This window comes from Acinonyx jubatus, chromosome B1, assembly GCF_027475565.1.
Source record: "Acinonyx jubatus isolate Ajub_Pintada_27869175 chromosome B1, VMU_Ajub_asm_v1.0, whole genome shotgun sequence".
Lineage (NCBI taxonomy): Eukaryota > Metazoa > Chordata > Mammalia > Carnivora > Felidae > Acinonyx > Acinonyx jubatus.
This window is the reverse complement of record NC_069382.1, coordinates 44,093,171-44,106,072: the sequence shown is the minus strand read 5'-3', so window position 1 is coordinate 44,106,072 and position 12,902 is coordinate 44,093,171. Positions and strand designations below refer to the sequence as shown.

The window sequence follows — 12,902 nt, the reverse complement described above, 5'->3', positions numbered from 1 at the left end:
CACCGTCTGCCGGTCTCTCTCTGTCTGTCTACCTATGTGTTTACATAGCACCTATCACTAGTGTATCGGCACGCTCTGACAAACAAGCTGCGTCGTGCAGGAAGAAGAGAAAAAAGTTGCTGGTGACTGACGCTGTTAATTATCACTTCGTTATACCCAGGCACTCCCGAAAGTGGCACATGGTAGCTTTCAGTGCCCGTGCACATGTGCATGTATTTGAAGACATCCTCCCCCATCACAACACGATATAAACCATAATCATCACACAACACAATACCACACACTCTGAACAGCTGTGACCAAAATGGCTAGGACGTATTTATTACCTGACCAGGGTTTTAGTTGACTGCAAGTTTAGTGGAGCCAAGAACCCGACGTGGCCGCTGAATAAAAACAAGGCTGGGTCCGACGTAGGCTTCCTCAGTAGAAGCAGAAGGTCCAGATCGCAGAAAGCAGAGACCCTGCTGTATTTGGCAATGTGCAGACCACACTTGTTGTGTTGTGTTAAATCCCAAGAGGCACGTTGAAACCCTGGAGGCTGTCCAGACAAGGGTGACCGGCATGGTGACAAGTCTGGTAACTCGTCATACGAGACATGTGGAAGGAATTAAGTATGTTCAATCTGGAGAACAGACTGTTGAAGGGAAATGGAATCACTGTCTGAAGACATGTGTTCCGCGTGGCTCCAGATGCCCGAGCTACTATGGTACAAATGGAGAGGGTAGTCAGGCCCCGAGGGTGACAGGGCAGAGGACAGCATTAGAAGTCAGCTGATCTACACCACATCCGTTGCCGCAATTGAGATCCGAGGGAGTTTAGCTCAAGGCCCAAGTGCCCACCCCTCTTAAAGTGTTATGTGGACACCGGAAGGCTTACCTCTCATGGTCATCTCTGCCTCTAGGCTCCTGTGTCTGTTAATACTATTTGCCGTCCACAAAAGTTCAAGGATGGAATGAAGCTCTTTCTCAATCCCTTCACACACACACACACACACACACACACACACACCACTCTACAAAGCGCACATGACCCTAATAGACTGCCCTATAAAGAGGAGGAGAAGATAATGGAGAGAGGTTTACACTGTACCTCTGACGGTTCCACATGAGGCAGTAAGCATCCGTATAAAATGTCCTTTGTTCCCCCACCAACCTGCAGTTTCACTGAATGTTGATCCCACCCAGGCCCTGGCTTCTTTATTTTACCCATTCTCTCTCTTCTCCTCTTCTCTTTCTTCCTCCCTCCCGGGAACAAAAACAGTTCATTCCTCCCTTTGTCTCATACAGGGTAGTTTTCCCTCTTGCTGTCTTAGCATCCAGTAACAGCCAGACTTACAAAGTCACCCACATCCCTGCCTGGCTTGCCAACATCTTCTCTAAACCCAGGTATCTCCTTCCACTAGGGAAGTCCCGGTACCACGTCTTAAGAAATCAACATTTCACCAATCCAATGAGATTCTGGGGAAGGAAATGTCCATGGACAAATAAATTTGGGTAACTCCGCATATTGGAGATCCCTCCTGGATATTAGCAATGAACAAAGTAACTTGTTAATGCGTCTACAAAGTCCTCTAGTGAAGAAAACTGTTTGACTCTGTGAAACCAAATATTTTTGGAGCTTACTAAGCCATGCACTGATAAGAGCACCTCTGATATCCCATAGAATATGCCTTGGGATATGTGTGTGTAAGCAGGAGCCAGCCCGGGGGACATGTAGTCAGGTCCCAGGAGCAGAGGTGCTGGAAAGAATGAATCACCTCATTGGAGCATGGACACTCATCCTGTTCCCAACTCCCTGGGTGACCTTGGGCCCATCCCATCTCCCCCAAGGCCTCAGACGTATAGGCTAGTTTTGCCTCATGCTGTCCTTGACATTATTTATTACATGAGTCTGGTCACCCCTGTCCTTTAACTGCCTCAGAGAAGTGCTCTAAGGATAAATAAGTCCATTATCTGCAGAGTGCTGAACGCTCCTTTGAGAAAGATTTTACATAAATGCGTAGTTATTCTTGTGCTTATATTAAGTCAGTTATCAACCTTTTGAGCTGGTCCAGGTCTCTGTGCAGGCCCTGTGGAGTAATAAGAAAGAAACAGTGGATGCAGCCCCAGGCCAAGTGGACCTTTCAGGCAAGTTTGAGATGGCTTGTCTATCTACCTATGTGCTTACACACACACACACACACACACACACACACACACACACACACACCTGGTGAGACACTCTCTAAGATTCAATATTTAGGCTGAACAACATGGCTGTTTTACTTGTGCCAGATTTCTGCATCTCTGCAGGCTTCTGCTCTGGTCATGATACCCTGTTTCTAACATGTCTACACAATCCTATTTTTTAGAAGAAAAAAAGCTGAGGCCAGAGAGATGAAAATATTTCTCCGACATCCCATGAGAAGTGATGGCAAGACCAGGGCAGACTAAGGGCTTCACAGCCTATTACTTTTTCTCAGGCTTCTCCCAGGTGTCCAAGCTTATCTTTTTTTTTTTTAAACAAATGGGCTTAATTTTTTAATTTTTTTTTAAGCTTTACTTATTTGTTTTGAGAGAGAGAGAGAGAGAGAGAGAATGGGGGCAGAAAGAGAAGGAGAGAGAGAGAATCCCAAGCAGGCATGCAGAGCCTGTCAGCACAGAGCCCAACATGGGGCTCAAACTCACAAACTGTGAGATCATGACCTGAGCCGAAATCAGGAGTTGGATGCTTAACCGACTGAGCCAGCAAGGCACCCCCAAGGTTTATCTTATTAGAAAGATTCTGGTGCTCTTTCCACCAGGCCATCTTTCCACACACAGACCTTTAGAAAAGGTGGAGCTATCCAGTAATAGATGTTGTTGAGTTTAGTGTTCCTCAAGATATCTGAGAAGAAGCCAGATCTGTCTAGGATGGCATGGACGGGTGGAATGTGGACCAGATGCTTCCTTCAACTAACTATTCATCAACATTTATTTTTCATTTCCCAGGTAACATAGGCTGTCCTGTGCTCTACACAGTAATGAATAAAATCAAAGTCCCTGCCCTTATTTAGACTTACATTCCAGCAAAAAGGACAGGCAACAAGCAAATAAGGGTATGTGCTAATGGCATGTAATGATACTGCCATGAAGACAATGAAGACAGGTGAACAGGATGGAAACGGCGCACCTGAAACAGAGGAGGGAGACTGGTCCGGAGAATCTCACCATGCAGGTGACATCTGGCGAAAGACTTGAAGGAAGTAAAGAAGTGAGCTTCGTGAATGTGGGGTGATGAGCCTTCTGGAGAAATACAGCAGTAAAAGCAAAGGTCGGATGAGTTGAGGAACGGTAAGTAGGCCAGCGTGGCCAAAGCAAAGTGTGTGTGGAAGGTGTGGTAGGTCACAAGGTAAGGAGGAAGCTGGTGGAATCCAGGCCAACGTAAAGACAGTTGCTGCAAGCGTGCCTTTTCTATAGCTGATTCCATGACGACGTGACTACGTCACAATGTTACGTACCATCAGGTCTTGATTTCTATCATTCTGATAAGCCTGCTGGCTTCATTTCTGAGCTGACTAACACACAATCAGGGGGCTGTTAAAGCACCTCCCCCCTGGGGCAGCACAATGCTGGGAGGAACCAGTAGACACAAAAGCTATAAAGTAAGGAATCCGTTTTTCCATTGCACTCTTCTGCAATATGGCTTAACAATATAACAGAGGGGCAAAAAACAATATAGCAGAGGGAGTTACCTTTTCTCCCCTTCGTTCCTCAAATATAAAACACATACCATATAGTGCTGTCTAGAATAAATACACTAGCACTTGTAAAACATACCTACTGTTTCTTTTGGTTCAATAGAATTCTCTTACCTTATCAATGATCAGGCAAGACCAGAATGCGGCTTCCCATCTGAAGCAGAGTTTGATGTAAGTTTAAGGTACCACATGTCTAAGGGAAAAGATAGGAATCTTTAAAAGCACCAAGAGTTTAAAGGAAGGATCCAGAATCACAGGAAATCGAAAGAAAACAAGCAGAAGCATTGAAACTATGTGCAAGTTCAAGCACAACCAACAGCTAAATCTGAGGATTAATGGCCTCAAGTCTTCTATTTCATCCCTGCCCAAGGATGGGAGCTGGTCTCAGAGTCCCAGGTGCATTTCCCCTACAGGGTCATGAAGAGGTCTTAGTGCCCAAGGACGAGGAAACAAAGGGCCAGAGACTCAGTTGGTGATTGTCATCTATACAAGAGCCATAATACCTCCTCCCTGTCTGCAGTGAATCTACACACCTTACCCCATCTTCGTACACCGAGTAAAAGTCAGTTTCCTCAAAAGTCTCAAACCACCAAGGCCTCAACGTAGGACTGGATGTGATAGCAAAGGAGGCCACAGCCTACATTCTCTGTTTCTACCCAGCCCCGCAGCCATAAAGAAGAAATATCAAGGCTCTTGGGTGGTAGAGCATGGTGAAACAGAGCCTTCTGCCGAACTGCAGGCTGAGGGACAGAAGCAAGCTCAGGGGATAATAAGGACATTGAAGCCAAACCTTTCCTGCTTCACAGTTTCCCGAGGGCCGAGCTTGCCTTCACTGTTTGTAAAACACTTAGTCGATCTTTGTCTCGATCCGAATGCACAACAGGAACAGGAGGCATTTTCCGCAGCCATAGTTTGTGATCCCCTCCGAATTGCTCTGTGCACCTAGGGCCACACGTCAACAAGGACCCAACTCCTCCCCCTGGCAGCTCATCTTTGCTGGAAAAGGCTGCTGTCAGCCCTGTGATGCTTTCTGCAGGGTTATCCGTGAAAAGATGAAGTGGACACACCTGTCTGCTTCTCCGAATCTTCCCTTTGGAATCGAGAAACCAGAAAGCTCTGCTCCAGGGAGAAGAGCCTGTAACTGGATCGACTCTCCTGCTTTCAGAAGAGCTCACGAATTAGGGCTGCTCTCTCTAATACAGCAGCCACGAGCTGCGGTGACTATAGCATGCTCGTAATAGGCTCATCAGAACCGAGGCGTGTGGTAAGTGAAGAGTACCCAATGTATTCTGAACGCTAAGTGCAAAAAAAAAAAAAAAAAAAAAAAAAGTAAAATATCTCATCACTTCCTATATTGCTTTTTTTTATATCGCTTATATTTTTGATATGTTGAGTTAAGTAACATACGCTATTGAAATTAATTTCCCCTCTTTGTTTCTACTTTTTCTAAAATGGCTACTAAAACATTTTAAATTACACGTGTGGCTTGTATTCTATTTCTACTGGGAGGCCCTGAGTTTGAAGATAAATAATCCTTGATAGCATTGGACAAGGAATACTAGTTCTTCCCAATCCGAGCACCCCATGTATAGAAAATACTGAATGCTATGGTGCCTCAATTTACCCAGCAGATGTGAAGGTCAATAATATAGAGAGGTGGAAAGACCATTGGCCTGTGCACCGAGAGTTCAGGCCCAGGCACTCCATCAAGCAGATGTCTGATCATAGTAGAGAGTCAAGCCAGATCAAGGCCTCTGATTAGCTAGCTGTGGCTATAGCTTACTGGCATACCTTCCACCCCTTCCTCTCAGATTTGGAGTCTCCCAATGTGAAATGCCTCACAGCCTTTCTGTCCCCAGTAGATGGCTATTATAGGTTCTAAAAATCAGTACAGCCTGAGTTGCTCAGGACTAGATGATCTTTGAGGTCCTTTTGGGATATAGTGGGGAAATGTGTGATTTGGAGGTTAGCTAAATCTAGATTCAAATTTCAGTTCTACTGTTTACAAGTGGTTTGAACTTTGACAAGCATCTTTAAAACAAAAATTTAATGTTGATTTTTTTTTTGAGAGAGAGAGACAGAGAGAGCAGAGAGCATGAAGCGGGGAGGTGGCAGAGAGATAGAGAGAGAGAGAGGGAGACACAGAATCTGAAGCAGGCTCCAGGCTCTGAGCTGTCAGCACAGAGCCCAATGTGGGCCCGAAGTCAGATACTCAACCGACCCAACCACCCAGGCACCCTGACAAGAATCTTAAAACCTGTCTGAGTCGTAATGTTTTCGTATATAAAATAGGTAAACTAATCTAAAGCTTCAGTAAAAATTTCACTGGCTTCCAGTGCTTCCACGGGACCTGGCACATAAAGAGTAGCTAATACTCATCTCTACTCTTACCACATTTTATAGTCTCCATTTTGTTGATTAAATCCTATTTCAGATGCAGTAGAGGAGCTAGCTGTTTAAAGGAAGCCTGTTCTGAATCCTTGTCTGATGGGGAGAGTACTTCCCAAAAGCAGAGAACCTGCCTCCCCCATTTTCTGTTCCAGCCTTCTCTCATCCACCGGGAAACTCTCCTGTCCTCATTAATTAGTCTCCAGGAAATCCAGGTTTTTCTTCCCTGGGTTCTCAGGTGTACCAAAAATGAGGGGTATGTGCATCCAAAGCACTGCCTAGTGCTACCACGGTTCCCGATGCAAAACGCTCCTTTCATCCCAGATGGCAATGTGGAGAAAGAGAAGCCCCACCCTGCTTGCCTCCAGAGGTTTCCACAGAGGCCCAGTGGGGCGGGGGGGACTTGAGGGGCAGCCTGAGGAACTCAGTCTCCTGGAGTAGAGGGAGGAGGAGAGGATTTGGCAAGAAGTGGAAAGAGCAAAAGAAGAAGAAAAAACAAACACAGCTTTAATTAAACACAGTGAATCTAAATCAGAGAGGTATGCTCAGAGAGCAAGGAAGGGTGAAATGGAATTTTTAGAAGAAAACAACTTTGCCCACCTTCTTCGTCTCATTAACATTGAAATGAACCCCCTGAGGAGAAGGAGCTTGCCTCTGCCTGAGAGGAGGGTGGAAAGCTCCCTGAGCCTCCAAGGGACTTTGTGCCTGTGTGATCTGACAAAACAGGGTACCCCCTTCTAAGCCTCCCCCTGAGGCCTCTCCCTCCGCCTTGCATCAGGAGGCAGGAGGATTTCATTTCTTCTGTAGGTGGCTAAGCAGCAGGGCCCTGTGGGGGAGGTGCTGGGAACACGCCAGGGATCCTTTCTTGACCCCGTGGGTTCTCCTAGCTCATCACATCTCCTTCCTCGTTCTGTCTCCTCCTCTTTTGCAGAGCATCCCAGTAAATCTCCACCACATGAAAGCAACTGGGATGTGCTGGGTCCAGCTGGACTCCGGGTCTCTGCAGCTGTCCTCTCCCCACGCTTGGGAAACTTGATGCTCTCCAAGGTCCAGGACTTAGCTTAGAGTGTTGCTTGCTGTTAATTTGACCTCAGGTCTGATAATTGGCTGTCTCCTTTATCTCTGGCAGCTAGCCCCACCCTGAACCCAGGTGTTACATCTGGGCTTCTGTGCCAAGATCTTAAAAGGTGTCCTGGGTCACTCTCTTTAATTAGTCACTGCTGCTTAGAGTCTCCTGAACATCAGTCCAGTGGCCAGCTCTTTGTCAGGAGAAATATCCAGCCCCAGCTTCCCCATCTCAATACTTTCTCCGACCTATTTGGAAAATCTTTGCCATGTTGCTTTGGCATGGGTTTGACACAAAGTGGGGGGTTAGTAAACATGTGTTGAATAAACAGACGACTGGATGAGTGAACCTAACTGAGGACTTAGGAAAACTTTAGATAGGGCCAGCCTTGTGTACTTGAATGTCATCCATGGCTCAGTAGTCTGCTAAAAGTCTCCAGTTTGAGTGTGGAACCTTCTCTACTAAATGACCAAACCATATTTGCAGCCATCCAGTAAATAACAAATCCTAGTGTTGATACTCAATAAAACACTGCTCTGCTGGCCAAAGTCAAGTTTGGCAACATCTTAGCTGACTCGATAGGCACTACATTTAGAGCAGGAGATCCCTGAAGCAAAGACGGTGGAGGTTCTGTTATGGAAACTGCACCTTCCCCGTGATTTAGTATTCAAAAACTTCCATTGAACAACCTCATTGAGCTGGCAGTGCAAATTTCTTAAATATTGCCCAAACAAATGATCATAAATTTAAACACAACTTGAAGGTCCCTGAGGCAATGAAGAAAGTCTATAAAGAAAACCTATAAGGTAGGGGAGGGGCCTTACCCAGTGGAACCCATGAAAAAGAATCATGAAGAGAAAATATTCACGACAAGCTTTCGTTCAGTTTGGTTTTGCGTACTTAATAAATATCTGTAAAAGCATTCATTTGTTATTTTATATTTTCATTCAATTTCAACATCCCATTTTGGTAAGTTTATAGTATGAAAATGGGAACATCTAGGAATGGAAATAAAGGTCGAAGGCTATGATTTTTTAATAAATGTGTAAGAATAAAGAAAGGAAGATAGAAAGGCTTTTTTAACCTTGATTCCCCTCCCCTTGCGAATGAGCTGGACACAGTAACTCACTTTCAACAAACAGAATGTGGCAAAGTGATGGTGTATGACTCCCGGGACTAAGTCATAAAAGACATTGTAGCTTCCTCTTCACTGTCTTGGATCACTTGCTCTTAGGAAAGCCAGCTGCCATGTGGTAAGGAAATCCAAGCAGACTTGTGGAAGGAGTTCATCTGGCAAAGAACTGAGGCCTCCTGTCAACAGCCAGGCAGGAACAGAGGCCTTGTGAGGAAGTGAGCTAACTTGGAAAGTGATCCTCCAGCCCCAGTCAAGCCTTCGGATGACTATAGCCTCAGCCAGTGTCTTGACTGCAACCTCAGGAAAGGTCCTGAGCCAGAAATACCCATATAAGCTGTTTCCAAATGCCACAAAGTGTGAGATAATAACCACTAAGTTTGGGGGTAATGTCTTTCACAGCAGTAGAAAATCAATAGAGAAGATGGGCTACACTTCAATGATCCAAACAAGATTAGAACTGCAGAGCGTGGGTTGTGGTGGGTTTGCTCACACCAATGAGCCCCTTTAGCTACTATCTAATAATGAGAGAAAGCTGACAGAGCTGGGCCTTCTTATCCCGAGTACCGAACGCTGGCAATGGCCAGCTTCAGGGTTTGGAAACCAAAAGTATGGCTGAGACACCTACACACATCTCTTTTCCACGGCCCCAGACAAGATCTTACAGAAGAACCAACCAACCAAATACTGAAAGCACACTAACGTTATCACCATTTAAAAGCTCCTCAAAATAAACGCCTTCTCCTTTTGGTAGCTGGGAATGAGATCTGTCATCTTATAGCCGTAAAACAGCACATTCCAATGTCATCTTTCTGTCTTCCCCAGATCCCCTATAAAATGATGGTACCTATTCAGTTGAGTATAAATGATTCTGTATACCCGCTCAGGAAGCTGGCTACTTCTAAGAATCATTAAAAGGAGGGGAAATTCTTCTGCCTTATAAATAATTTCCCTTAATTTTATCTATGGGGGGACGGTTAGAGGTGAGAGGGGATCTATGCTTTCCATATATTGGATGCTCTTAACCTGAAACTGTATTCCCAACTCTTCCCTCTCTGCTTTGTACTCTCTTGATTCTGGGCACTTCTGAGGCTGTCTCCTAATGATGTGGTATAAGCAGCTTGTACAAGTTGGTGCCTTTCCCCCCAGCAGGCAAAAGAATGTCCGTCCTACTGAAAATAACCTAGTATAGCAAAAGGATTATAAATCGCCATAGGACCAAACTAGATCCACTTTTGTGCTTTTTATATAGTATCAGCAAGATCAACGACATTTGTTCTGCTGCCTGGCAGGTATTAAATTCAGCTCATTGTGCTTACTTTGTTTGTCCAATGCGCATGCCTAACAATAACAGAGGAAGGGCTCCTCCAGAGTACCAAAGCCATCCAAGCCTGTATCAGAGTCTATATATATCACAGTTAGGAGTGCTCAGCAAGCTGCCTGTTTATTTCCTACCTAAGTATTGCCAGCATTGAGATTATTTGAAGCCCTGTATTTTGAATGCCATGAAATGGGGGATATATCTGTAGTGGATGATGCAGAGGGAAAAGAAATTAACATTAAATACCTACTATGCAACAGTCATTATAGGTTTAATCTTCACTGGGTGAGTTATTACATTGCCCATTTTACAGATGAAAAAACTGAGCTTCAAAGAACTTATCTGCCTTAGAAGACATAACCAGTAAAATGGTGGGACCAGGACTTGAGGCCAAAGCCTATGTATTTTCACTACACTGTGCTACCTCCTTAGATTACAAGTAAGACTGTACCAAATAAAACACCAAATAAACCCTGTATCATGAAAGAAAGAAAGGGGAGGGAGGGAGGAAGAGAGGGAGAGACAGAAAGAGAGAGAAGGAAGAAAGGAAGGGAGGAATGTAGGAGGGGAGGGGAAGGGGGAGGGGAAGGAAAGGGGAAGGGGAAGGGGAAGGGAAAGGGAAGGCGAAGGGAAAGGAAAGAAGGAGGGAGGGGCTGGGTGGGAGAGAGGAGTAAGCAAGGGTTCATAGGACATTCGGGGTATACTTAATTTCCAAATAACCAACAGATTTTTGGCACCCACTGCAGAGATACTCAGTAGATTTTTCCTTAGTGGTTGTCTCTATATGTGAGCTAACCCACAGTCCCATAACCAGAAAAAATAAAATAAAATTTTATTGAGGTACAAATGAGAAGCATGGCTAGTGAAAGGTTAGTGGCAGAAGGGAACAATTCAGCTGATGAGTAAGACTAGCCAAGCCCCATCACCCAAATCTCCATGTGTTCTCATGTTTAATACTCACCATGCATACGTTAATTCTTTTGAAATAATAAAAACTATGTTGCATTGTGAAAAAGAAATGGCTGTTGAGTGAGTTTAAAAGATATTTAAACTGTGAGTATTTTTAAATTAAACATAACTCCTTATGGATATGTTGTTAGGGAAAAAGTCAGAAATCTATACAAACGTGCCTTTATATATTGGGACAAATTGGGGAATCTGAAAAAGTCTTGGGACCTATGCTTTCCAAAAGTCGTGGGTGTATTATATAACAAATCCCCGTGTTGAGTGAGAGGGGGGTCCTAAAAGCCACAAGACATGATTAAAATCTCAACCCCAAGAGATGGTTAGTATACACGAACACTTGAAAACAATGTGAGAATTGGCACAAGACAGCATATGATTAATTGCCACCGATGAGGAACAGATTATCAGTTCTGGACATTCAGGGGGACGGACCACTCACCAGGAGTTGTAGAGGGCAGGAGGTTTTTATGGAGGAGGTCGATGAGAGTGCAACCTTGGAAGAATCATGAATAAAACTTGGGCACGGATGGGGTGAAAGAGAGGGAAGAGAAGGAGGCATGCACGTCTACAATAGGCCTTTCTCGTCAAGCTCTATACGTCTATCTATCAAAACCTTTCCCATTCAACAACAGTCATTTTGAGGGCATGCACTTTACAGAACCTATTAGCGTGTTGGACACCTAGTAGGTATTCAAAACTGTTTTGAATTATAATATTCCAGTCCTTGAAACTGTGTTCTGTGTGTGTGTGTGTGTGTGTGTGTGTGTGTGTGTGTGTGTGCATGAGAGAGAGAGAGAGACGGGAGCGGGGAGAGAGAGAGAGACAGGGGGAGAGAGAGAGAGAGAGAGAGATGCAGACAGGTGAATGGGGTGTCTGTCTTTCTGGAAAAGCTGAGATTCAAGGAAGCAGAGTGACTTCCGGGTCTCTGAGTGAATGAACAGGCCGGACTGGCGTTTGCAGCTTGCCCAGTCTACTCTTAAGTAGATGTTCCATGGCCCTGTTATGTTCAAAGGCAGACAGCCAAAGAAACTAAGGCAGCTCACAGATGCCTCTCAAAGATTTTGATCTGAAAGAATGACATGATTACAATAATTATTAACAAATTGCTGTCACTTCCCAGATCCACAGTCAGGAACCTCACCAGGAACTCTGTTTACCGGGGCCTTCGAGGCCAGAACCCCAGCACGATGGAAAGGACCAGAGCATCCCCCGAGCACCCCTCTACTCTGCTGGGTAGGAGACTACAGCTGAATGTAACTGAAGGCAGGAAGAGAAGTCACCCATGACTTCTTCCCTTCTTCTTCCCAGGAGGTGTCCTGGGAAGGTGTCCAGTGGCTTCTAGGCCAGGCCCCAGGGTGTCTTGGAGCCACACCCCAGCCCTCGGTGGTAACAGACCCCCTTCACCTGTTCTGGCCCTAGTGAGGCTCCAGACGTCAGGAATGGATGTGGATTCTCCACGGTAGATCTCACTGTCCCAGCTGAGGCGCTCCAGCTCAGAAATCACGGCAAACTGCACCCTAATAGCTCTTTAAAAAGAAGTTGCACTTTTGACTTGGTGGAAAGTGGCTGGTAGAGAAGAAAAATGCAAAGCAGAAGAGAGGAGGGAAAAAAAAACAAAGCAACATTATCAGCCAGCTTTGATCTCAAGACTGTTTCATTACTGCACTCTGGGTTAAAAGGGGGGGGGGAGGGTGGGAAGCAACATTTCAGGCAGGAAATGTCTATTATTCAGAAATGTAATATAATTATGTGTCTGGATGGCCCAGTTTATCAGACAGCATTTTCTGGGAAGGATGTGGTGGGGTTAGACACATCATCTCCTCTCCTCACCAGCTTCCCACCTCCAGACTCCCCTCCTCCCCCTCCACTTTTTTTCCCCCCTCCAGGACACTTCCAATTTCCCAGGTTTCGTGACCACTTACATGTCTTTCCTGAGTGTTTTTATATAGCGTAGGAAATTGGGTAATGAAAGCCGAGTCATACATTTCTGCTTTATGTTTCCAAAGAAGCAAGTGTGACTGTCAGGTTTACAAAAGATTGTTTATGTTCACTGGCATGAAATGGGGAGCGAGCGTTCGGAGCAGAGAGAGAGAAAGGCTGGCCAGGCTGGGATGACAGAAACGCATTCATCCTCCACGCTACAGCAGACAAAGCGCGCTCCCTGCCTGACAGGGACCATAAATCATGGGCAGGAGATGCTGTACCTACAGCTTATACCATTCCAGATGACAAACACACAATAATCCACACAGCACAGCACTTTCTCGCTCCCCCTGCTTCCCCCACTGGTGGCTGCTCCCCTCTTCTTCGC

The 12,902-nt window shown here is 45.3% G+C and overlaps 1 long non-coding RNA gene across 1 annotated transcript; it reads right to left on the bottom strand.

Moving 5' to 3' along the window:
* Positions 1–336: 336 nt before the first annotated feature.
* LOC128314394 (uncharacterized) lies at positions 337–12,241 on the bottom strand. Its single transcript, XR_008295991.1, has 3 exons — positions 11,996–12,241; positions 3,833–3,911; positions 337–2,068 (listed from the first exon to the last, which is right to left on the bottom strand). It is a non-coding gene; the product is annotated as an uncharacterized LOC128314394 (long non-coding RNA).
* Between the last annotated feature and the right edge of the window lie 661 nt (positions 12,242–12,902).